The 22,943-nt window shown below is 37.2% G+C and overlaps 1 long non-coding RNA gene across 1 annotated transcript in view; it reads right to left on the bottom strand.

Moving 5' to 3' along the window:
- LOC118156384 overlaps positions 1-8,812 on the bottom strand; it is a 16,609-nt gene extending 7,797 nt beyond the window's left edge. The window contains exons 1-2 of the long non-coding RNA XR_004746242.1: positions 8,589-8,812; positions 5,485-5,488 (exon numbers count right to left, since the gene is read on the bottom strand). This is a non-coding gene — a long non-coding RNA (uncharacterized LOC118156384). The remainder of the gene's footprint in view (positions 1-5,484; positions 5,489-8,588) is intronic.
- Positions 8,813-22,943: the final 14,131 nt, after the last annotated feature.

Genomic DNA, 22,943 nt, shown 5'->3' on the forward strand with positions numbered 1-22,943 from the left:
TATATATATATATATATATATATATATATATATAAATGTTCAATTTGCTGTGCAGTTGTGATCCCACTGAAACATTGTCCTTTATTTCTCAACAAGCTGAACTGGCATCTGTGTTCTAAACAGTGGCTGGAATATTTTTATTTTTTTTTTTTACTTCTCCCATTCTATGTTGTCAACCTGTACTAATTGAAATATTTATAAAATGCTGATACTGAAATATTATAGCTTAACAGCTCAATAGGTCTTTAATGAGCCCTCTGTTTTATTAATAAAATGATTTATAGAAATATTTAATCTTACTGATTTACCATTAGCATTAATGAGCCTAGTTATTAAACACTTTATTTCAGAATGCCACAAAAATACAGAACCTGTAAAACATGCAACATCTTGTACTAAGTTATATTGTATTTAGAGGGAATCATTGATGTTTAAATCTTATGGTTTTTCCTCAGTGAAGCAGAGTAATTCATTAGCATAGAATTAGATGACTCTTTTATATAATTTTCCTGCCTTTATTATTAGATTTTATCAATATAATTTAGCACTGGGCAAATCACAAAAGTAATTCCACAGACTGAAAATAGAGGTGCATACCCAGTTCATAGAATAAAAGTATTTCCATTGTCCTTGACTATTAAGCAAAGACTGCTTGACTATTGGCTCTATTAATAAGAATTTGTTTCTTGTTCACTATCATTATATTTTCTTGAGATAAATATTTTTCTTACACTTTGTAGGCTGCTATGAAGTATTTTAAAAAGTGGAACCATAATTTCATTTTATATGCAGCTTTGCACTGTTGTGCAAATGAAATGCTATAATTTAGCTATTATATATTTTTCATGCAGCCTCTTCCATTAGAAAACTCATAAAGTGGTGACTTTACATAGGGAGTATCTTTCTACTGTTATGAGTTCAATGAAGAAGCTACAGAATTGACTTTCAGAGCCCTGAAAAGCACCATAGCTAAATTGTTTCCCTCAGGGACCCCTTCCAGCTTCAGCCTAAGATAAACATTAATGAAAGACAAGTAAGAGAAAATTAATTTTCTTAGATCCATTACTACAATTGACCAAGTTGTTACGTTTTTTCTGTGGGTTAAGCTGTGAGGAAGAGAGGCATTTGTCTTTTTCAGTTGAAAGACTGCTTTTAACTTATTTTTTTTTGCCACATAATGCTTTGCCACTTCAAATTGTACATTGTCATCTGTGTTCCCCTTACTCAGAAAGGAAAATTTTGTCATAATCAAGGCAATCAATTTCCAGTGTCAATCATTATTTTTATTTTTTTTTTCATATAAAACAAAGTATTTTTACAAAAACACTAGATTCTCTGTCTTCATGTGTGTTTTCTGGAGGCTTAACTATGATTTCTCTAAATGTCTGTGAACAGAACTTCTGAGAGATGTCACAGATAAGGGTGAACATGATATATCTTATTTATGTCATACGTAACTAGAGCACTCATTTTGAAGAGTCTTAATTTGCCCATTTTGTCTGGTTTTACAGAACCCCTTCTCCTAGTGAGAAAGAAGTGGTGCTGTTACAGTGGTATTTAGCAGAAGGTATTCATGTAGGAACTTAAGCAGGTAGGGGCTTACATCCCCTGGAGAAAGGTTTCATTAAATAGAGAAACACATATACATTGATGTAAAAATCAGTTATCTCTAATGGTAGATGAGACCACCATACTTATTGAAAAAAAAAAAAAAAAAGGACTAATTAAAAGGTCTTTGCTGGAGCTGTGTTTTTTTCTCTGATTACGCAGATTTGGCAATTTCATATAAACTACATTCTCTGATGCTAACAGACAGAGACAGTGAGGGCCATGAAAAATCCCTTTCTGCAAGGTAAATAAGTGTTTTATTTGAGCAGAGTCTTCAAGCAGAGAATTCATGTCTTACATTGATCTGAGGTACATTCAGACACTCCATCTATATTTTGTGTTTATTCAATGTTGTTGTGTTCTAAATTGCTGCTTCTATCTTCCTTGTACTTCAAGTCATTTCCAGCTGGTCTGATGAAGACAGGGTGCTGTCTGAACTTCCATTAATCTTGTTGTTATTTCCATTCTGTATTCATTATCATTATTTCATATTTGCTGCTTGTACATCTGTGATTATAGTATTGTGCTTTTAGAACAACAACAACAAAAATGTTAACTCCATTTGTTGGGATTACTGTATTTAAATATAAAACAAGACAAAAAGGTATGTTGAAGCTTAGACAGATACAATGAAAGTGAACAAAACTCACAAAAATAAATGTATGCCAGGAAATATTCATCTATTAAATCAGACTGTAGTTACTGGCTTTTTTCCCCACCTGCTTCTTTGATGTTTCCTGTGAGGAGAAGCAGCTACTACCCACTCCAATAAAAGACAACATTGAAGGGAAGGGTGGTAAGTTTAATTCATTGCAATCCATTCTGCTCATATGAGTGTGTGAGTGGATGCGTGTGGATGTTGATGATGAGGCACTTTGATTTTTAAGAGTGTGCTTTGTACCATTCATCTGTGTATTTAAATAAAGTTGTTGGGAATATATGATACTTCAGCCTTAAGCTGTCAAAAATGAGATTCCAAAGTATTCAGCAGCACAAAATAGCATGAAAAGAGCTCTGCCACTATTTATCTCTTCTTGCCAGCTTGTAATGTTGATGTATGGTATGTCATTATAAAGCTCTAAAATGAATACAGCTATATAAAAAAGTGAAGTTACATGGTCACAGACACTGAAGTGTTTGTGATTCTGCTGTCTCCCTCTTCTATCCACAGACACTCAAGAAGAAACTCTCACAGTGATCCTGTTATAATTCAGCTATTTGACACATACAGATATGATGTACATTACCACCTTCCAGCTATATATATATATTTTAAAAGGAAGAAAATAGAGTAAACCTGTTTTTTGTAAATACCAGTTTCTACTGACCTTCGTGACAGCAGTGAAGCTCAGTACCTTCCAAAATATTTTCCCACTCCTTACAGTTTTGTGACATTTTAAATTAAATTTCTTTTAAACTGCTTATATAAATATATGTGCTTACAAAGTTCTTTGATTTTTTTTTTCCTTACTTGCTATAAAATTTTCACAACATAGATAAATAAATACAGTACACCAAACAAGAGAGTCCATCTGATGTCCTGGATTTTTTTTCCCTTCTAAATGTAACCAATTTAAATGTTGATTTAGGAAAATTAATTCACAACAAATCACTAAGTCACAACTTTTTACAGTGTTTGTGGGAAAAGACAGCATGTCTGACTTTTTAATAATTTTTAAAAGAGGTTACTCTACAAGAAATGAAATTAACTCGGAAAACAACAACAACAACAACAACAAAAACATATTTCCCCCACAGATTAGTTAATAGGAATATAAATAAACAAAATCTGTGAGTTAAATAATTTACCCCTTTAGCTGTTGGCCTAGCACAGTCCCATTGTGGAAGCAACAGCAGAGCATGTGATTATTACCACAAATAAAGAACATGACACTTCTCTAAGTTAATGAAAAAAGAACACTTCAAACACTTCAAGAACACTTCAGTGGTTCCCAACCAGTCTTTAGGATTATGTCCCCTCCACTAGGCCAGATATTCTGCTGACTTCAGTGTGGCATCATCCATATGAAAAGTTTTCCCTTAATTTCTACTTTTTGCAACCATCTGTCCAACCTTAGCTGTTTTACAGAGGTGTATTTTCAGAACAGATTTCATTGCCTTGGTGAAATAGGAATTATGATTTAGTCTGGATTTTGTAGTAATTTGTTATCTGATAAGATTATTTTTTCCACCATGAGTACATTTTCCTTCATTTCTACTTTTATTTATTATATATGATATATATATTATTAAATATATATTAAAATTGATATATATATAATATTATATAATATATTAAAAGATAAATATATATATATTAAAAATTTATATTATAAAATAATATATATGTATATATTCTTCTTTTTCTTCTTCAGGCAGCCATTCCATGTAGTGTCCAGCTTTGTTTGGGAAATTATTATTCTGTGTCAACTGTTTGCTTATATTGGAATTATCAATACTACTTCTATATGTCTAATAAATAAAAGTATAACAAAAGTATAACAAAAAGAATATTCACAGTTGTCCAAAGGTCTCTCCATAATGTATTATGTGAAGGGTAATCGATTTTTTGTAATTATATGCAAATATTATATCACAAATCATACACACGTGCACAGAGACTTGCACAGAAATGACATACAATTAGTAAATAATAATGAGCACAGAAAATAAAATATTACTAGAGAAAAAAAAAAAAAATCAGAATGTGCACTGTGTTATTTGAAGGCAAAAAGCAAACAACATATCCAAGTGAGTAACCTATCTCTATTAGAAAGCATTAGAGAGAAAAAATGCCCTGAAGGCTGTCGATACTTGTTTCATTAGTCCGTGTTTTTTCAAAGCTTACTTAAGTCCTTAGATGGTTTGTGAAGAGAGAATTTGTAGAGAAGATGTTTTTGCCCTGATGTCTCTATGAGCATATGGATTTCAATATGCTTAAGAATGAGAATAGTACATGTTGAATTTGTTACTACTATCTCTATCCCCAAATGTTATCAAAGGAAAGCAACCCACTTTACCAGCATAGGGCATTATGTTGATCAGTCCCCACCTTGACTTGCTCTTCCTCCTCTCACTGTATTTTTCTGAGGCATTAGAGTCCCCCAGTGGTCTTAAATGCTAATTATATGCTGCTTCTATGGCCACAGATATAATCCTACAAAACTGCAGATTTTCCTTTTTTAATGTTTTCTACATATTTTATGCTTTAGTTTTAAAAGCAAAACAGTAATAGTAATATCTGAAGTAATATCTGTTTTAATTTGTGAAAAAAGGGAGACAATTGCAGATGTTTTTGTTGTTGCTTGTTTGTTTTTTTGACTTCTAGTTTATGTTTGAGAACTATCATGTGTTAAGATTGCAACAGTTGTTACCTACCTTATGACTTTAAGAAGGTTTAGCATATGAACTAAAAAAAACACAACTTTTTATACCATGACTTACAAATATTAATTACCGTATTGAATTCTTCATATTGTAGCACCTGCCATTTTCCCTGGAAAATCACCTGCTGAATTTGTAAAGGCTTTCTGTCTCTATTAATAACATCATTGAAAAGTATTGCAAAAGTGGGATCTCCAGTTCACAGTCAGTGATGGAGACACATGCATGAAACTTTTGATTTGTAGATGGACTAATTTGAATGGATAGGTTGAAAATGCACATTATGTAACATAATAAGCTTTAATGCTTTCCATTTGTAAAACCTTGTGTTATAACTGAACCAGATTTAGATTAGATTTGAGAAAGCACCACCATAAAGAGGCTAATGGAATTGTGAAGGATTTTTTTATTATTTATTTATTTTATTTTTTTTTAGAAATTCCACAGCAAAATTTGCTGACAAAGCAACAGCTAGAAAATTCAAGAGACTACATATCTTTAAATGACCGAATTACTAATTTCCTTCCATTTCATTAAAAAAAAAAAAAAAAAAAAAAAAAAAAAGCCCAGCTTTGCTAATGTTAAAATCGATAGATTCACTAACTGCAGCATGATAAGAACAAATAAACTCATGAACTGTACTCAGGTACTCACACGTATTATTAGTAAATGCACGGGCATGTATTTGACCTTAAATAATCAGCGAATGAAAACATATAATAAAGTTGTTCATAATAGAGATTACAGAGTGATTAAGTAATTAATTTAATTTTCCTTAGATAAAAATATTCTGTCCTGAAGATTAATACAAATCTTTAAAGAGATTGGTTTGGTCTAGTCTCCTTCTGTGTGAGAAGTTTTCACCTGCAAAAATAGAACAAATGGCTACATATATAATCATTATTTTTATGTTATCAGATGTTTTCTTACATTAGTTAAATGAAGTAATAACTATAAAATTATTAGTAAATTCTTTGTAAGTTTTTTTTAATGTTTTTTTGTTGTTGTTGTTGTTTGTTTGTTTGTTTGTTTGTTTTTTGAGTCCGAGACAGCAAGGCATCTCCTGAATTGCCTTTCTTTGCTTCTTCTAAACACTTTACATTCCTCCTGGCCTCATTGTGTTAAGAGTCAGATGATTATCATCAACTATGGGGCTTGTCGACCCCCATGGCCACACTCCCACAGTATACTTTACCCCTGCATATGAATGAAAGAAGGGACCACAGTTAGTACAGTCTAAAGTTTGTGTGACAGGCTGAATATTGATGCACTCAATTTATATTTTATTGCCAAGGAATAAGAGGATAGTATGTTTGTAGTTTAGAAAGATGAACCAAGCTAGGCATATTTACTTTCATCAGTAAACATACATGGCCCATAAGAAGGTACTTAATCTATCAGAAGGATCTCTAGAGTACTGCTGGTCATTAAATCTTTGAAGCAATAGCTATCAAATGTTGTTAAGTACTTAATTGGGCATATTTTAGACCTTGGCTAGACCAAGTTTCAAAAAATTCAGACAGTATCAAATTGATACTGTGGGTGTAGGTTTCTGGAAAAAGTGCTTTGGAAATTGGAAGTTTCTAAATGAAACATAGGGAAGTCAAAATACTTGGAAGAAAAAATGTCTCAGAGCTCAGAGCAGAGGGCAAATGATAACAAGCTGAATTGTTCTATTGTTCTGCATTCCAGCCAGAATGATTCTATGATTCTATGTTTATTTTTATATCTGATCTTATAGATATTGATTTAAAGAACGAAGTCAAAATTTCTTCTTAGTGACGAAATATTCTTTATTGACAGCGCTGGATGCATGGGGGATCCTTCCACCTAACGTGCATACCCAAAGTGACAAACTATCTCATATTTATACAGCAAAACTATGAATATTCAATTAACGCCTATACATCTTCATTACCTAAACCCGCCTACTCATGCTTCTTATGCTAATTAGCTTATCAGTCCTTTGCACTTGCGCAGATTCTTCCAAGAATTGTGGGCAGGGGTCTTAAGGACATGGGCAGTGGTCTTTGGGAGGAAGGCCGTATGTCTTCCTCATAGTATACTTTTCACCCTTTATGTAGAATGTAGTGATTTTGCAAGTTTGCAATGTCCTTATCAGTCTGAGCTAATTTGTGTCCTTATTGTCCATCTGTTTCCTGCCCGAGAGGGGATGTCTGGCAAGTTTTTGTTACTTAGTTTTCACATATTCTTCTCCTCTTGTCTCCTGATAGTATATCTTACAGACTCAGACTAATTCTTCTTTGACTAACAGATAATATTGAGTAACTAATCTATCCTATTCTTAATACCTAGGTAATGATTCATCCTACTGCCTAGCTAGCTAATCATCCTTTTATATTTACTAATTGCTTGCTTGTTTCAATATACATGTAATTTTGAATAGAAATTTACTGCATCATCCCATAGCAGAAAGCTTCAGCCAGTTTATCATCTGATCTCATGTATACGTGTGTACATGAAAATGTTTTTGTATATGTACGTGTTATGTACAAATACAATTTGTTCATACTCTGTGATGTGGAACATATGGGGCAGGGATACAGAAGGGGGAGAGTGTTTTGTTCCTTGTCTGTGCTTTAATCTGAAAATGTTCAGCTTAATTCTATTTAGTCAAGTCTCATCAAGGGCTGTAAACAAACTGTCCACACTTTTTTTTTTTTTTTTTTTTTTTTTTCCTTACATACCGATATTCTTTAATAAATTTGACTTTCAGAAAAGCACTGTTGCATGTGAGAAAAATTCAGTCTATTTTTTTCCTTATGGATAAAAACTCAGGTTTCTCACAGTCATGCAATGGAAAACATAGGGAACATAGGAATCAACCTAAAAATCTCTGCAACCCAAATATCCTTATGATACCATGTTTTGTATGTCAGTCCAGCTCTTAACAAAATCTCCTCAAAAGTACCAGTGGAAAGATGAGAAATAGAGGGTTAGAATATCACTACAAATGTTCTTTCAATTTTTATTTATTTATTTATTTATTTATTTATTTATTTATTATTTTTATTTTATTTTATTTTCATTTTTTGTGCTTTGCACAGGAGGTAAGCTTTCAGAAAATTCTGCAAAAATGCAGTCCTGGTGTTGTATAAGTGAAATGCTCTGGGAGAGACCTGCTCTTGCTTTATTACACAGTTTAAAAAATCTGCTGGAAGAAAGGAACCCAGGCTTGAAGTATATAAAGCTGCTTTCAAAAGACCTACTCTAAAGCTCTTCTGTGCTGTGATTCCTACTGTAGACCAGCTATGCACTTAGAAAGGTAGGTCAAACATCAGGCAAAGGTTAAAAAATTCTATTAAAGATACTCTTAAGTAGTTTAAAGCCTGCAGATTACCCACACTGTTCTTTGGCCATTCATAGTAGACCAACTTTAACAGTGGTACTGTGATATTCAAGATATTTAGACAGTTTCTTGAATTCATATTTAATGGGAATAATCTTGTTATAAATTAAGATACAACTCAATCTGAATTTAGTAATATTTATAAAAGGCAAGTAAGCAGTGCTGGGTGCGTGGGTAGTCTACACTCCACCGACATGCACACACAACCGTTGAACTTTGGAAATACATAGAACATTGCTTTTACATATTCATAAGAAACCTGAGTACACCTATACATATGTACAATCAGAAAAGGTATCAAATGAAACATAAACATGGCAAAGTTTTTCGAATTCTGGCAAATGTTTAACAAACAATCCTTTAAGTCTATTACTAATAATGTCCATGACTGGGGGAGCATATTTGGAGTTGGTAATCCTGGTTGAAGTGCTCCCATATCTTCCATGACTTCATTAATTTTTCTCAGAGCATATATCAGTCTCCATTTTTTATTCCTTTTCTTGATTACAAACACTAGAGAATTACAGGGCTAGTCGTGGGAAGAATCTGTCTCTCTTTAAGTCGTTGAGCAACTCAGCCTTCGGGTCTTATGTATCCTATTCCTCCCGGATCAAAGGGAAACAGATCCGGCTTCTTTTCGGGGCCTATAGGGCCAGGTTCAAAAGGAACGTTCGGGTCACCAGGGGGCATAACACCAAAGGCTTGCGATGGCAATAAGAGGGGGGAGGGGAGGGGGAGCGATGGTGTAGCAGATGGATTAGAGGACGAGCCTGCAGCTCCCTCATTATCTGGCAAACCACACGTTTCTGATTGTGGTCCCACATGGCTCTTTAAGGCCTCAGAGACTGCTTGCCAGGTGCCAAGCAATCCCACTGCAACCTTGTCGTTTTTAGTAGCAGAGTCCCACACCTTGACCTTACTTTGTTCCCATGTTTCAGGATCATAAACTGTATGATTCATAATAAAAGGAGTAAGCTGTAAGGTTACCAGGACAGTCGTTGTTTCCAAGGACATCTAATTCCCCATAATGTGCAACTGCTTACCTTTGGCCAGCGAGAGGCAGTTGTGTGCACGGGTACACTTCTCAGCTAAAGCGTCTTTCCAGCTCCGGTACGCCTATTTCTAGTGACTTTTTATATGAGCTTCTTTGAGCAGTTTGCTGAGTTTGGCTGTTCCTATCTTCATGAAGTAATCAATGTCCCTGTTCCTGTCCTGTTCCCTGTTCTGCTAGCCTGTCTGCTAGCCTATTCATTCCTTTTTTCTACTTTATTGATGACATAACTTCATTATATAGTATTGCATTCCCATCTTGAGGACAGGCTTACCTCTTACACTCTTCAACCCACAACAGTTTTTTTTTTTTTTTTTTTTTTTTTTTTTTTTTTTTTTTTTTTTCCACTAACTATTCATTGGTCAACAACTTTGCCCGGCAACCAGCAAACACCCAGCAACTTCCGTGCCTTAGCGTGGCTAAGAACTGCTGGAGAACAAGCAACCCGAGATCACCCTTCTTTGTTCCCTCTAAACTCTTTACATTCCTGATGGCCTCATCGTTCAGAGTCTGATGTTGTCACCAACCATGAGGATTGTCGACCCCCATGGCCACACTCCCACATCTCCCCCTTCTTTATTAATATCAACCATCTTCTTGACACGAATTATTACTCCATATATCACAATCTTTTTGACTGCAGGAAGTCAATTAGTATAGGATTGCATAATTTGAGTTCCATGATTGAGACTAATATTTTCCTTACTTCACATTCCAGACTTTTATGTTATAGTTTCTTCTTTGATCCAGAAGCTTACCTGGATCAAGGTACTTTGTGATTTCAATAACCCAAAGTAAGTTATTACAAAGTAAGATCCTCTCCAGTCAGAGTAAGATCATCTTTCCATTTATAATGTTTTATTTTGACGCTTGGTTTTGGTTTGTTCACTCTGTGATGTTTCCTTTGAGAGCATGACTACTATTACTGGATTAGGCAATTTGGGTGTAAATTGCCCATCTGATTTTCTCCTTCAAACCAACTTTAGCGAGCAGGATAGTATATGCTTTCCTCCACATTAAAATATTTTTCTTCTCAATATTGTTGTTAGTCCTAGATGAAGATTGCCCTTTTATTCTGTTGTTGGTAAATTACTTCATCTCTCTATAATTATGTTAATGTCTATCAATTGACTGTCTTTTCTTCTCTGAAGTGTGTGGAAAAACAGTACATGATGATGTAAAGACTACCTTCTAATGAGAAAAAATAGAAGCAGAGCATAAACAGATTTACAGTAAAAACTTAAATACAGTTAATAATATGAAGCTATATCTTCAAAGAAATCATGATATACAAAAATTAAAGTGCTATGTATTATAAAATAGAATCACTAACCATTTATTCTGTCCTTTCTGATATGCAGAGAACAGGAGTGAATGCAGAATTCAGTGTGACAATATAATAGTTTATCCAGTAGCAGTGAAAATGTCATATCTTCTTGCCATTTTTACTGAGGCCAAGAGGCCTTAATTTTCTCTTTTTTAGAGGAATAAGAATTTATCTTCCATATGCTGCAATATAAAGAGTTTAGAGACTCTTCCGCAAATATGTTTAGCCAGAAAAATACTGTCTTCTATTTTAAATTTAGTCTTTCTGAAATTATTCATTGTAATTGAGTTTTAGAGTTTATTTGCTTTTTTTATGAGTTTATGAGTTTTTTATGAGTTTAGTGTTTATTTGCTTTTCTTATACTTTCATGTACAGAGAGATATACAGTAAGTGAAATTGTTTGCATCACTAGAGGATTTATTTTGAAATCTAACTGTCAAACTACTTCTTCCTTGTTTATGAACATTAGTGCGTATAAATACATGATTCTTTGTATGACCCCACTCTTCCATTCCATGAATGGAGTATGCAAATTTTGTAAACTTTATTACTATCACCTTGGTACTTCAATTAGAAATTTGCAATAAAATAAGCAATGAAAGAAATCAGACGAAACATATATGTATATATCTATATTTCTATATTATATATCTAAATATATTTTTATATTTAAAATTAAATATTTTAATTTAGTTATGCTTAAGTTTTTCTCAACTGATATTTATGTTTTTGTCCCAGGACCATGAGAATTGTGTGAAAAAGCTGATTAATCCCATTCCTTTCATTAAAGAAGGCAAAATCTGTTAGGAGAACAGACTGGAAACTACATTGTAATTAGTTTGGTATCCAGCTCTCAAAATCTGTGAGCTAGTTTGTGATTTCCTTTGTATTCTGCTTTCAAATATTTGGGAATGGGTGTCTGAGAAAGGGGTTTTACTATTGTCTATGTACCGTTCCATCAGTGATCTCAATTATCTATTTGGATGTCCTGCTAGGTCTTTTCTTGGCTAGATACATGCATGCAAAAGAAATATTTGCCTTATTTAACACTATGCTATGCGTTTAGAAATGCAGTTGACATAAGAAAGAATCTTCGTATATGTCATCTCTACCCCTTGACTGGCAGCAATAAGATTTAAGTTTAATTTCTAGTTATTATTAAACAGTGTTGGAAAAAGTCAGAAACTAGGGAAGTTATATGAAACTGTCTGAGTGCTCAATGAACAGTTCTTCTCCACTGATAGGTGAAGGTGGTGAATCCAATGGCTTGACAAAACAGCATGCAGTGGGAGAGAGGAATGAAAAAGAGCAAGAAGATAAACAACATAACATGAGACAGGTGGCTATTCTTTTCTCAAGAAAAACAATGATGTTTTCAAGCTCTCCATTCTCATATCTTTGAGAGACATATGATGTCTGCTGTTGGTTTTCTACTACATGTAGTTTTTTGTTACTCAGGATTGTGAGAAACGCTCTGTAGCCAATAACAAGGCTCAGGCGAGGATCTCAGTGAAGTAGTAATTTATTTGCGATTGCAATGGTGGGCGCCCCATAAGCAGGAGCATGCCTACTAGTCACACAGTACGGTTTATATACTTTATTTCTCAAGGACCGGGACCCTTGCCTGTTTTCCCATTGACTGAGTAATCCAGGCTCACAACCCTTCACAGACAATACATGGCCTTCAGTTGCCGGTCTGTTAAATTTCAAATTTCTTTTGACTTTTTTAGTGTTTGAAGTGGTAACGTTTCTTCACTTATCTGACTTGACTTGACACCATGATTTTAACCTAATTGTTCTAAGGAGTCTGGTTGTCTGCATTTTACAAGGTCGCCTGCTAAATTTGCTTATCACTGCAAGCAGATCTCAATACCACATTCCTTACCTTTAAACAATGTAACTCTGCCAAAACAACATTTTTATTCCCACAGGATAAAGTCCTGGTAACAATGTAATCTACAGAGCAAGGCTTCACATATCCATAATTCCCTATACTAGCTTTTCTTTTCCACTAGCTTTTGTGCTTCTTCAAGGACCATCTCTTCAGAAGTAATACTGTACCTCCTAGGCCAATATTCAGCTCTTGTCTTAAAGAAAGTACCATCATCAACTCCTCTTATATAGAACCTTTTGCACGCTAAAGCTATGAGTTATTACATTGGAAATGTGCTCATCCAAGGTACAGTATTAGCACCCTTAACTTGCCCAGACTTGCACATTGTGCAAATAAGTCCATAAAATATGACAAAACATAATTTTGATGAAAACATAAAATGCAAAATGATGAAGTTTCAGTGATCTGCAGCAGAGCAGGAGATTGTAGTTCACAGTGGGGGCCCTGGGAAGGCCTAGGGGAGTGCAGAGACCATCTCAGCTCTGTCTATCTCACTCCTCCCAGTTTCACATCAGTGTCAGTGATAGATGCCCAGAGCCTGAATAAGGGTCATGGGTCAGTGGGAGAGCACCTGAATAGCAGTACAGTGGAATTCCAGCCACTCCAGCCAGAAAATCAGCTTAATCGGGCCCAACTCAAATGTCTCTATGCCAAAGCACATAGTGTGGGAAATACTTTTTAGGAGAAATGAAGAGTTAGAGATGTATGTGTGCTGCAGGGCTATGGCTTAATTGTCATTACAAAGACATGTTGAGATGGATCCCATGACTGGATGTGGTGTAATGACCACACAGACACCAGCGTTCTTTTAGGATCAGTAATTGCTGATACTTTATTGATGACATAACTTCATTATCATATGTTGCATCACATATTGAGGACAGGCTCCCTTCTTATACCACAGCAGTCATTTTCCACTAACTATTCATTGGTGAACAATTTTCCCCGGCAACAGCAAACACCCAGCAACTTCCATGCCTTAAGGGCTGGAGAACAAGCAACTGGACACTGCAGGGCGTCTCCTGAATCACCCTTCTTTGTTCCCTCTAAACTCTTTACATTCCTGATGGCCTCATCATTAAGAGCCCGATGTTATCACCAACCATGTGGTTTGTGGACCCCCATGGCCACAATCCCACAACTGGAGCATTGGAAAGGAAAGATACAGGCTCTTTAGGAAAGACAGGAAGGAGAGATGAGGAGTGAGCATTGCCCTCTATGTCACTGATCAGCTGAAGTGCATGGAGCTCTGCCTGGGGATGGATGTGCTCTGCGTACTGGGAACTGATGGGTCAGCATTACAAGGAGGGCAGGGACAGGTAACGTTATAGTGGGAGTGTGCTACAGTCCACCCACCAGGAAGACCAAGTGGATGAGGCCCTCTAGAGACAGATAGAAACAGCCACACTTTCACAAGTCACGTCCTCGTGGGAAACTTCAACCATTCTGATATCTATTGGAAGGACAGCACAGCAGTGCCTAGGCAATCCAGGAGATTCCTGGGATGCATTGATGATAACTTCCATCTCCAAGTGACAAAGGAGGCAACGAGGAGAGAGGTGCTCTGCTGGACCTCATTCTCACTGACAATGAGGTGCTGGTGGGGCTGGTGGTGAAGTTCAAGGTTCTCTGCCTGGCTGCAGTGACCATGAAATGTCAAAGTTTGGGATCCTGAGGGCAATGAGGAGGAAGCAGAATAAGCTCACTATCATGGACTTGGAGAGAGCAGACTTTGCCTTCTTCAGGAATCTGCTTGGTAGAGTACCATGGGCCAAAGCCCTGAAGGGTAAAGGGGCCCAGGAAAGTTGGTTAATATTCAAGGGTCGCATCCTTCAAAATAAGGAGTGATGCATCCCAACAAAGAGGAAGGCAGTCAAAAATGCCCAGAGGTCTGTGGGATGAACAAGGACACCTGGTCAAACTCAAACAGAAAAAGGAGGCCTACAGAGGGTGGAAGTAAAGAGGTAGGAGGAATACAGAGAAATCATCAGAGGAGCCAGGGATCAGGTTAGGAAGGGTAAGGCCCTCATAAAATCAAATGTTGCCAGGATGTCAAGGGCAACAAATGAGGCTTCTATAGGTATGTCAATGATCATAGGAACTAATGAACCATAGAATGGCTTGGGTTGGAAGGTAAATTAAAGATAATCTAGTTCCAATACCTCTGCCACGGGCAGGGATGCCACCCACTAAATCAGTTGCCCAGGGCTTCATCCAACCTGGTCTTGAAAACTTCAGAGACAGGGCATCCACAGCCTCTCTGGGCAACCTGTTCCAGTGCCTCACCGCCCTCTGAGTGAAGATTTTTTCCTAACCTCTAATCTAAATCTCTCCTCTTTCAGTTTAAAACCATCCCCTCTTGTCCTATCATTATCTGATTGAACAAAGAGTAGCTCTCCATCTTTTTCATTAGCCCACTTTAATGCAGCCTAGGATGAAGTTGGCCTTTGAGAATGCAAGCATGCACTGTCAGCTCATGTCAAACTTGCCCACTACAACACCTGTCCTTCTCTGCAGGACAGCTGTTAATGAGTTCTTCTCCCAGTCTGTACTCACATCTAGGATTGCCCTGACCCACATGCAGCAGCTTGTACCTGCACTTTTTGAACCTCGTTAGGTTCACATGGGAAAAATTCTCAAGCTTGTTTGGGTCCCTTTGGATGGCATCCCTTCCTTCTGTTGTATCAACTGCATCACTCAGCTTGGTGTCATGTCACCTGACTGCCAGGACTTTTCAAACATGATGGAGAGAGGCTTGGCAAGTCCATCATCCAGTTCCCTCAGGACACTGAGATGCATGTCTTCAGGCCCCATAGACTTGTATCTGTTCAGGTTCATTAGGTGGTCTTGAATTTCCTCTTTGCTTACATTGGGAGGGACTTTGTTTCCCCAGCCCTTATCTTCAGGTTCAGGGACTCAATAAATGTGGGAATTCTGACTGGCAGAGAAGACTGAGGCAAAGAAGTTGTTGAGTACCTCAGCCTTCCCAGTGTTTGTTGTTACCAGTTCTGCCTTCTTGTTTATCAGAGGTGGTATGTTCTCCTTGGCTTTTCTTTTCTGAGCAAGGTGCCTATAGAATCCCTTCTTGTTATTCTTTGCATCCCTTGCTGAGCTCAGTTCCATTCATGTTTTGGCTTTTCTGATCCAATCCCTGCACATTCAGACAGCATCCTTGTACTCTACCCAGGCCACATTCCCAGGCCTACTTCCACTGCCTGTACATTTCCTTGTTGTACACCAGTTTGACAAGGAGGTCCTTCCTCAGCCATCCTGTTTTTCTGCCCTCCCTGCTCACTTTCTTACACCAGGAGATGGAGAATTCTTGTGCTCTTAGGGAAACATCCTTAAAGAGCTGCCAGCTCTGTTCAGCTCCTTTGTCCCTAAGGTCAGTGTTCCAGGTTTTTCAATAGCTTGAATTTTGCTCTTTGGAAGTTCAGGGTCCTGACTTTGCTCTTTGCCAGGCCTGTATTCATTGAGATCACAGACTCAACCAGGCCCAGTCTTCCTCCTTTCTTAACCTCTTTAGTGAGTTCATCTGCACTGGTGACCACTAGGTCCAGTAATGCTTCTCCTCAGTTTGGTTTGTCTAATACCTACCTGGACCAGGACATTGTCCTCATTGCACTCCAGCAGTCTCCCGGATTGCTTAATGCCTTCTGTGTTGCTTTCCCAGCAGACATCTGGTTGGTGGTTGAAGTCCCCCATCAGGATGGAGCATGCAAGTGTGGTGCTTCTTGTAGCTGAAGCAAGAATGCCTCATCAACTGGCTCCCTTTGGTCAGACAGCCTGTAGTAGACCCTGACCACAAGCTATCCTTTATTGGTGTGGTCATTAACTTTCACCCACAAGCTCTCAACCTGTCCATGACTGTTTCTCTGAGGCATCTCTTCTCAATCAATCTCTCCCATAATCTAGAGGGCAGCACCCCTCCCCTCCTTCCTTGCTAATCTCTTCTGGGGAGCTTGTAGCCCTCTATTCCTGTGTTCCAGTTTTATGATCCGTTCTACGATGTTTCAGTGATAGCAATCAGGTCACAGTTTTCTAATTGCACCATTGTTTCCAGCTTCTCCTGCTTGTTTCCCATGTTGCATGCCTTGGAGTAGAGGCACTTCTTCTGGGCTATCAGTTGCATCACTTTTCCAGAATAACTCTTTCTAATTGCTTTGGGGCAGTTCACAAGTATTTTCCTGTTTTTTCTCAAAGTGACAATGTTCCCCGGTTTGCTTCCTTCACTCTGAGATACATCCTCTTCCCCCACCACTTCTATTTTTAAAGCCCTGCTAATAAACCCAGTTAGCTTGCTGTCCAAAACACTTTTGCCCCATCTGGTCAGGTGCACCCCACCTGGTGTCAGCATGCCTGGTCTCTCAAAAGTGTATCCAATATCATAGAACCCAGAACCTTGAGCATGGCAACAGCCTCACAGCCAGTATTCTCTTGATCTATTTGTTTCCTTCTTAGGCATCAGTCATTGACTGGGAAGACAGAGGAGAACAGTACTTTTGTAGGAAGACTAGTAATAATATGGGCCCTCACCATATGGACACAGGGGACCTGATCCACTGGGATATGGTGAAGGTTGAAGTATTCTATGACTTTTTTGCTAAAGTCTTCATCGACAGGAGCCCCAAATACATAGCCTGGGCCCCAGAAGGCAAAGGCAGTGAATGGGAGAATGATGAACTTCCCACTGCAGGAGAAGATATGATTTGAGACCAGCAAAGGAACATAAAGTTGAACAAGTCCATGGGACCTGATGAGATGCATCCACATGGCTTGAGGTAACTGGTGAATGTAGTTGCTAAATTTTGTGATATTTGAGATGTCATGGCAGTCTGGTGAAGTTCCCATGGACCAGAAGAGGGGAAAAAAAGCCCTCAATCTTGAAAAAGGAAAAAATGAAGACGTGAGGAATTATAGGCCAGTTAGTCTCACCTCACCTTCCACCAGAAAGACCTTGACAGGCTTGAAAGGTGGGCCAGTGAGAATCTTGTGAAGTTCAACAAGGCCAAGTGCAAGGTTGTGCACCTGGGCTGTGGCAATCCTAAGCACAAATACAGGCTGGGCAGAGAATGAATTGAGAGCAGCCCTGAGAAAAAAGACTTGCAGTGTTGGTTAATGAAAATCTCAATATGAGCCAGCAGTGTACACTTCCAGCCTGGAAAAAATATTCTGTGTTGCAGGATGCTGCTACTCTGCTCTTGTGTTGACCCCATCTATAGTACTGTGTTCAGCTCTGGGGCCCCCAACATACGAAGGACATGGACCTGTTGGATTGAGACAAAGGAGGGCTGAGAATATGATCAGAGATCTGGATCACCTCTCCTATAAAGACAGACTGAGGGATTTGTTTTTTTTCAGCCTGGAGAAGACTCCCAGGAGACGTTATAGTTGCCTTCTGGTATCTGAAGAGGTCCTACATAAAAGCTGGGAAGCAACTCTTTGTCAGAGAGTGTAGTGATAGGACAACGAGTAAGGGCTTTAAACTAAAAGAGGATAGATTTAGATTGGATATTTGGAAGAAATTATTTTCTTCCTTATAGTGTGTTGAGGCACTGGAACAGGTTGCCAAGATAAGTTAAGAATGCCCCATCCCAAGATGTGTTTAAGGCAGGTTGGATGGGGTTTTGAGCAACCTGGTCTAATGGACACTGTCCATACACATGGCAGGGGGGTTAGAACTAAATAGTCCTTATGGGTCCCTTCCAACCCAAATCATTCTATCATTCTATGACTATATGACTGCCTTCATTCAGCTCTTCTGTTAACCAGACATCAACAGAGTGTTGGTGCTTTAGACACAACAGGGTGTTGGTGTTACAGTTAAGACTTCTGACCCTAGTGATTTCTCTGGGAATCACTAAACTTTGCCTTAGGCCTCAAGCACCACACCAGGTTTACATTTTAACTTTTTTTTTTTTTTTTTTTTCTTCACTTTTCTACAGTCATAAAAAGCACTGTAGAATTGTATGTTCATATCAAAGTCACTCAGAGTTTGTGGCAGAGTGAAATAGTGAATCTAGGTTTCTAAGTCTGGCGTCTTAGCCTCTACCAAACCGGTTATCTGGAAATTCCAATGAAGATGACAGAAAGATGAAACACCTTAACCAAAAATTAGCACTTCTTCTAACTGTTCCTACATAGGATATTTATTCATATCACTACTTGAAAAGCATTTTCTACTGCACTTTTGAAAGAAACAGAATATTTGAATTCAATCACTATTTATGCCCCATACTTTGCATGCGAGGTCATTACTAAATATATGTTAAGCTCATGCTTTTGCTTTTCATCTTCATCTCTCATCCACATAAATGAAATTTTCAAAATTTCAGAACTTATTTCTGAGGCCAGTAAATCAAAGAAAGCTGGTAGTCTGAAGGGAAAAATGACCCTTAGTTCCAAATAAAATGCTCTTACCACACTTACTAAATTAAAAAAAAAAAAAAAAAAAAAAGATTGGATTTTTCTTTTTCAAAGAAAAGGCCTGATGTTTGGGTTAAGCCTCTTGTGGGAAGATCTAACTTCCATACTCACTATTTATGGGGATTTTCAAGCTCAATTTATTTACATTCTCAATAAGGGAAAATAATTGTTATCCCATTCTTTTCATTACATGATGCAAATGCAATCTCTACAATACAGAAATGCTTCATCAAATTGGATGGCAGAATATAGGATTTATTCTAGTAGTTTAAGCATACATTTATGGGTCAATTCATCCATTTTGAAAAATCCAATGAAAAATCACTTTTTAAAAATATTATTATTCAGATTTAAAATTATATGGAAGATAGAAATCTGAGGGGAAGAAAATGAATAATGGGTATAGCTGGTTTATCTACTATTTGCTAGTTAGTTCAGACATCCTTACCATATGTTAATTTCTTTTCTGAACGGCAAATCTAATTCTTTTTATTACAGCTTGCTGTAGCTATGTTGAGTTGTGGGCCTCTGTGGTGGTCAGTTATAGTGCATGGCTAAAGATTCTTACTACTGTTTTGCAGATGCTAATCTAAAGAGAGCACAGGGGTATGTCTTCCTTGGGGATGTGATAATACATCGTGCTTAGCACAATCCATCAACTAAAATCAGTTTGAAAACAGGTTTCACTGGTAATTCCCGGAGAAATCATAATCGAGGACAAGGAGGAAAAAAAAATAATCAAACAAATAGGAAACTAAAAGTCATCATGACTATTTTAGGGCAGCTCTAAGGTTGGCTGCAGGATGAAAGGGATGCAAATGTGTTTTGGAGTTACTATTGTCTTCTCTGACTTATTGTGGTCTACAAGAGGGGAATGCTAACACAACATTGGTCCCAGTGCTTCAGCCAGAAGCTGCCATTGGATGGGCACATATATAAGAAGATATTTACATATGAGAACTAGAAGACAGGACACACCCTATCACTGGATGTGTTCAAAGACAAGTTGGATGGGGCTTGGAGCAACCCTATCTAGTGGGAGGTGTCCCCCCAAGATAGGGGGGTTGGAAAAAATTGATCTTTAAGTTCCCTTCCATCCCAAGCCATTCTGTGATTCTCTGACATGGTTAGTGTTGATTCACTGAGGTTCCCTAAGAACAAAGGTCAAATTTGCACTTACTCATCTGGGCTCAAAGGATGAGATGAGATTCATGTGGTCTGCTTTGGTGAAGTGGGGACATATGTGTGTAATGCACCAGATATATTTGGAAACTATTATTTCCTTCTCTAGCTGTAGGTTACTGCTTGAACTACCCAACAGTCTTTGTCTTCTGTAGGCATTGCAATTCCTTTACCATTAAGTATGAATGTGAAGAATGACTACAGCGAGATTTTATTTCAGTGCCTCTATGGTGTCTGCTGACATTTTGAACTTCCTTTGGATTTTAATGGAGTAGTACATAACATCTGTGCTAAACACCAGTTTCAGCTGCAGCTGATAGAAAAACCCTTACAAGTTACAGACCAAGACATTATAGATATATATAAAAAAAGATAACAAAAACAAAACAAAACAACAAAAACAACAAAAAGCACAAAGATACAAACCAAACTCATTTTTTATGTCATCTTTAATCCTCCAATAGAGATGTTAATTTGGATTGAAAAAGTATGAGCACTCTGTCCTCAAACCAAGATCTGTCCTGCAATAGATAATCTTCTTTGAAGGAACTGAGACCAAAAGGTTTTTTCTGTAAATAAGTCTGATCAATGTGATTGAGCATCCATGACCTTCCATGATTAAAAAAATGTTAAAGAATGTTCCAGATGCTGTCTTTGTCAAGTGGTGAGTAAATAATGGTTCAGACTTTCCTTTCATGCCATCTATGATCCTGTGCAGATTTATTTCTAGCTTTGGTTGAAGGAGAAAGACACTGTATCTTGTCTGCCCCCAAGAAAGACAATTAACAAGAAATTTTATGATACAAATGCAGAAAAATACCATCAATAAATTAGGAGGGTAAAAATTTTTGGGCTGTAATAAAATTAAATGGAATCTGTATCACATCCTGCCCTGTCTCACTATTGACAAATAGGTTGGCTCAGCATAAATGACCACTGGTGACATCTCTATCTGCTTACTGTTCTTCAAGAAAAATATCTTGCAGAGATAAATGATTGCTATCTCCTTCAGAAAGGCAGGGAAGAGAAAAAAATTGAAAAAAAAAAAAAACGCACACAAAAAAAAAACAAAACTTTAAATCTTTTAAACTGCTGTAGGCAGTAGAATATCATACGGACATTTTCTTAAACTCTTTTAAAAGTAGTGAAAATACACAGATTTGAATGCTTATTCTGTAAGCAAGATAATTGACTATTTAGATTGAAGAACGTATTCAGAAAAATCTGTAGCTGTGAGAATGCTGATTATGAAACAAAAAATGTGTAAAGCAGAGCTGCTCAGCATTGTCAAAACAGTCCTTTGTGTACTAATGACAAGGTCTAGTGAGAAGGAATAGAATTATTATTATTATTATTATTGTTATTGTCTGTGGGGAATGAAGCTAAAGTGTGATATTTTTCCTCATTATCACTTCCAACCCCCTCAAGTCAGCATACTGTCCTGCCAACCTCTCCCAGGTTTTTGAACATTATTTTGAACAACAAATGAAGTGAAGAAAAACTGTAACATCCCTCTAGGCACTCCTGCATTAAAGGTGGTCTTGGAAATTCAGCTATGTAAAGGATCCATGACTTTTTATGGATTGATCAATGTCATTCATTGTACAAGGCAGGATGAATTGTTAGATCTAGCACTTGGCTTTTCACCTCTGTTAAACCTTCCCCAAACTGGATTTTGTTCCCTCAACTAATTCTGTCCTGAAAGATAATGGTTTTCCTCTTTAAAACTGCTGTATATAATTTGACATTCTAAGCTTTTTAAAGTTTATCTTTTTGATTGAAGGAAAACCTGAAATATATCTTTATTTAATATGGTTATCACTAAATTCCAAATAAGTCCATATGTTTTTCTTCTTCTCATATTCAGATAATGTTTGCCATTATCTAGACAAACCATTATATTATCCTCATCATCATCATCATCATTATTATTTAGAAAATCTGCACTTTCTTCCTTCAAGTTTCTTCAAAACCTTGAATAAAGAGATCAAAAAATAGTGAAGAAACTATTTATACAGGATTTATTGAACTGCTACCTCCTTAACACAAATGAGGTAATTACTTGTGTGAAACACACTTCAGACTGCATCACATATTGTCAAATATTGAGTGGAAAACTGGTCACACTAATAACAAAAAAACTAAAGTTGCCATCTGAAAGGAAAAAAAAAAAAAAAAGAGAGAGAGAGAGAAAATACTAGTGATATTTCTTTCTATAGTCTTTTTTATTTTTTATTTTTTTTCTATAGTACAACAGGAACCTGTTCATATACCTGGACTTCTGCAAGGCTTTTGACATGGTCCCACATGACATCCAGGTCTCCAAATTGGAGAGAGATGTATTTCATAGGTGGACCATTCAGTGGTTAAGGAGTTGTTCTGAAGGTTGCACCCAGAAAGTGGTGGTCAGTGGCTCAATATCCAGGTGGAGGCTGGTGACGAGTGATATCCCTCAGGGGTCTCTCCTGGGACTAGCCCAGTTTAATATTTTTATCAATGACATAGACAGTGGAATTGAGAGCACCCTCAGCAAGTTTGCAGATGACACTAAGCTGAGTGGTGCAGTTGATACAACAGAAGGAAGGGATGCCATCCAAAGGGACCCGGTCAAGCTTGAGAATTGGTCCCATGTGAAACTAATGAGGTTCAACAAGTCTATGTACAGGTTAGAGGTTGTAGAGAGGTTGTGTATGCCCCATCT

Source organism: Oxyura jamaicensis, chromosome Z, assembly GCF_011077185.1.
Source record: "Oxyura jamaicensis isolate SHBP4307 breed ruddy duck chromosome Z, BPBGC_Ojam_1.0, whole genome shotgun sequence".
Classification (NCBI taxonomy): domain Eukaryota; kingdom Metazoa; phylum Chordata; class Aves; order Anseriformes; family Anatidae; genus Oxyura; species Oxyura jamaicensis.